Genomic DNA, 4,879 nt, shown 5'->3' with positions numbered 1-4,879 from the left:
AAAAAAAAAAAAAAAAAAAAAAAAAAAATTAAATTCATTACTTTTCCCTAACGATTGGTATACTTGATATTCTCAGTGACTGACTTTTTTTTTTTGTGGTCTCCAATTGGTCCGTGTATATTGAGTTCAAGCTATTCTTGTGTGTTAGCTCAAAAGTATGTCTGTGTGATAAGTGCTTGCTGAAGGCTCTATGAAGATTAAACCAAGTGTTTTTCTGTATTTGTTTAGCTATTAAGCTATAAGTAGTTGCTAAAAGCCTAATTAGAGTTTAAGATGAAGTAAGGCCTACTAAATTTAGCAAAACCTAGAAGTAGTAAGGCCCTGTGGTGCAGTTAAAGTTACCTTATCAAAGGAATGCAAGGCTTCTACTGCTATTGGTCAGTCTATGGACAGTTGAAGAAAAAGGAATCTAAGTGGTTGTACGTTATCAGTGTCCTTCCGACGCTATAAATTAGCTAGAATATTTGGAAACCATTCAGAAGGAAGATGCAGCTCTGTGAAAAAGGATTGGTTAGCTGTTGCCCAGATCAGTGGGCCTGTGGACCTCGAGGAGCCCAAGAACTGCATTCCAGGGTCCTTCCAGGCACCCCTCAAACAGCATTGTTCGGGGACGCCTGACTTTGCTGAACTTTGTGAAGAAAGAAGCTTGCTGTGTATCAGGCATCAGAGGGACTGCCAATAAGTTGCCGATGCAAATTGCTTTTGTCTGTCATAGTTTGTCTTGTTACTACGCATAGTTGTGTTTTTGTTAAATCTTTCTTACCTGTCTAGTCTAAACCCTCCACAGGCAGCTGGAACATTCTTGTATCTTTCATGCTCTAGAATTTTCCACTAAAAAGTTCATCTTGTTCTAAAAACTCAACGGTATGCAAAAATCAGCTTGGATAGAGGTCAACACTCTTACTGTTCACATGCAGAGGTATAATTATTTCTGTATATCACTTCTCTACTTTTGAAGTTTTGTTAACTGATTAAATATACTTGGACACCCATAAGTAGCTGAGTGAACTATCCGGCTAAAGGATAGGTAAAGCAAAGAAAATTGATTATCATAATACTAAGATTTTCTGAAAATCACAACGGCAAGGATTTCTTAGTGTGACCAACTGCATAGTCAGGATACAGTTAACCTTTCAAATGCAAGACGTTCTTCATCAGGGCTGAGTGAAAGCCAGCACAGCAATTTCATACCAAAAGCCTGTGAGACATGTAAACTGGGAGATGATGGTGCTTCATATTTTTCACAATTACAGTTCAAATTGATCTGTGACTTCTTTTAAAACACAAAATGTAGTGATGGTACTATGATCCATTATCATTATGGTTATTGTTTGTGAACTAGTTTTAAATTGTTGTAGTATCCCAAAATTACAAATCTGGGTTTTGCTTTATTGTGCTAGGAACTATATCAACATTGGGGAAGTCGGCTAACTCACTGAAAAAATTGGTTTCATGTTTCTATTGAAAGTACTGAATATTCCAAGATGCAGAATAAAACATTTCAGTTTTCATTTTGAAATAACTCCTTTTTATACATGAAATAAAATAGTTTTGAGGTAAGTTTAGTCAAGATTCTAGTTAAATGCCAACCCCCCCCACCTCTCCAATTAAAACTAATAATTTCTTAAAATCCTTTGCATAATGGAATTTCAGTCTGTCGGCCAAGTCTTCTTACCAGGTAGTTTAATCAAGATAATAAAGAGGGGGAGGGAGAAGTAAGGCATAAAAATCTGAAGAAGTTGGCTGAAGTGACCTTGAATGTACAAGTGCTACACATTTTGAGAGTGCTGTTTTTTATTTAGGATAATGAATAGCAAGTGAAAAACATCTTGGTTACATATTATTAGAGCTCTGCTGCTTAGCTGTGCATCTGAAAATCCACAATTCTGGTTTTTTGTCAAGTTTGTTTATTGGGGATTTAGAATATAACACTTTAAAAATGATAATGTTGCCCACGTACTCAGCCAGGGCACCCTCCTCTAATACTCTGTAACACAGGGGCGGGCAGTTATTTCAGGCGGAAGGCCAATTACTGTTTCAGCAAGCCATTGAGGGCTGCATGACGGGCAGCCAGGGGCAGATGCATATTAATTTCCTAAATTTTTTTAGGGGCCCGACAGGCTGGATAGAATGGCCTGGTGGGCTACATCTGGCCTGCGGGCTGCATTTTGCCCACCCCTACTGTAAGAGGACAGGCAGTTTACTATGGATAGAGACAGAGGAAACCTTTGAAACATTTCAGCTGAAGATGCAAGTACAGCCTCTGGTATGTTCCCTGGCTAAAAAGTTTCAAAATTGTTGCAGCTGTAGGAGGGAGGGGTGGTTATGAGGGTCTGCACTCTGCAGTGGTGGTAGGGAACCCACACTGCTGGGATATCTGGTTCTCCAGCCTTCAGTCCCCCAAACCTCTCCCATTCTGTGTCATGGAGACCAGTGGCTGGAGACCCTGGCTCCAGCGGCAGTGCATAGGGAGTGCTCCTTGTGCTGATAGCTCCCATGGGGGGGTGAGGGGGAGGCCTGTGGTGACAGTGCAGGGTTCCTGCTTTAGGAATTTCATTCCAGATAGCCAGAACTCTTCCTCTTCCTCCCTTTCTCCAACACCAACAGAAGGGTGGAGGGAGTTTGGAGCTGAAACACCTTGCCGTGGCAGGATGGCCCAGCAGCGGGACAGGCCCTCTTCATGTTTCATGTATTATGCTGTTATGTGGTTAGTTGTGCAATTAATTTTAGACTGGCTATATGTCCAAATTAACTATCATGTCTTATAGCTGGTTGGACTTTAAAGTTAGAGCTGGAAAATGTGTAATAACTTGTATAGTTGGTTTCTATCTAGCTTTAATTTGCATGTGTAGCATAGATATGTCCCTGTGGTTGAGAGCCCTGTCAGCTGGCAGGGTTTCAGCCATGGGGGTACACCATCTGCTGCTGTGGCTGCCAGTGCTATCAGCTGATGGGACTCCCAGCCAGGGCAGTGCCTCTGGCCTGCCATGGCTGTCCCTTCTCATCAACTGTGGGACTCCAGCCACTGGAGCTTGCTACTAGGTAGCAATCTTGGGCTCCTCCTGCACTGGCAGTAAGGCATGATTAGGATCTGATGTTGGACCCCACAACCATGCCTCCTGCCATGCACATGTGGCATGGCAGGAGGTGTGATTGTGTAGATTGTGCCTCAGATCCTATTGTGTCTTTACCCTGAATATCTAGAGGGGCCCCTAGTGTACATGTAGCTAGCAAGCTGTTCACCCAAGCCTCTCTTCCCCCCTTCCCTCCTCACCAGGAAAGGAAAAGAACAGCTTTGTAGGATTCTGGAGGAACTATGGGTGCCCCTATCCCTCTTCACATGTAGCAAAATAAAGGAGGGCTTATTTTGAAATGTTTTGAAGAGGTACTCTTTGGAGCATTTTATCTGCTTTTGGAACATTTCAAAGTGAATGTACTTCTGTCCAGCTGTCCCTTCAAAATATTTCAATTGTTATGTACACACCTTATTCCACACCCAGCCTTTGGATCTTGTGTGCTGTCAAGACCTATGCATTTTATTTGTATCCACTGAAAGAGGTGTGTATATATGTGTAAAAATTAGTCTCCTTCCTTAAAAATTCTTTGGTGTCTTCTTTTGTGTGTGTGTGTGTGTGTGTGTGTGTGTGTGTGTGTGTTTGGGTTCTTTGCATGTTAGGCAAGTCCCTCTGGTTCTTTTCTTTTTCTGTTTAGCATTCTGTTTGGATAGTGCTATCATCCTCCCTCTCTTCCTCACCCCCTCCAGAAAAATTGTCCCTTTTGAAAGTAGGCAAGTGTCACACCCTACTTTTTTTTTTTTTTTTGACAGCAAGGATTTTCAGTTCTCCTTGTTCTGGAGTGAGGTTGCTGGTAGTACTTTGAAAAGTGAATGCCTCAGGTTGTTACCCCTATAAAGTCATCTAGGTCAGTGATCTCAGCCAGGGTGCTGTGGCATCTTAGGTTTCTTCAAGATCCTTGTACGGGTGTTGTACAATATTAGCGCTAAGTATACAAACACATTTACGTGATGCACAGGGTAAACCCACAGATTTTAAATAGGAATCCTGTTGTGGTCTGAGTTCTTTGCAATGTAAGAATTTCTCTATTTTTTTTCTAACAAGGTGAACGAATCAAAGCCAAGAGCTGGCACTTTGAGTGATTCCTTGAGTGTCACTAAGGGTCCCTTGAGTCTAACAAGGTACCACTGATGTTAATAATATGCAAGAGGGAAGGATTTTTGTGGACCAACTGCACGGTGAAAGACTTGTCAAAGTCTATCTGAAATGCATTTCATTCTTCAGGTATCTAGGAATTAGTCTAGAGGAAAAGTCGATTGGGACTTGTAGTATGGATGATATCTTTTTTATTAGACCAACACAATTTTTGCAAAAAAATCAAAGAAATTTTTTTGCAAAAATCTTATGGGTCTAATGAAAGATAGCATGTCTACTGCCAGTCCTGATTGCCTTTTCATTCTTCAGGCCATATGAAAACTTGCGTAAGTCCTATCTCAGCCATGTAGTTCGTCCAGTAAAAGATATCACCCACAAATTCTTGCCTGACCTAGTGAGTATAAAAAAGGGTTGGCTGCTGGTCTGCAGTATGCTGGTCACTTCTGGACTTCCAGTCCGGCAGCCAAACCTTTGTGGTTCGGTATCAGGCTTCAGCCTGGGGTTTGGGAACCTCTGTTTTATAACACTTGAATTGTTATCAAACATAGAAGTGAAATAATGGGCAATAGATCTGTGTAATACTGTCTAGTGCAGAGACTTTTAAAGTTTTTTTCCTGAAAGTCCATTTCAGGGGAGCAGCAGGATGTATCGAAGGCGCTTGGGGCCACATTTGGCCCACAAGCCACACTTAGAGAATTGCTGATCTAGCA

The sequence above is a fragment of the Gavialis gangeticus genome, unplaced genomic scaffold (assembly GCF_001723915.1).
Source record: "Gavialis gangeticus isolate Ggan-Ray unplaced genomic scaffold, GavGan_comp1, whole genome shotgun sequence".
Lineage (NCBI taxonomy): Eukaryota > Metazoa > Chordata > Crocodylia > Gavialidae > Gavialis > Gavialis gangeticus.
This window is presented reverse-complemented; position numbering follows the sequence as displayed.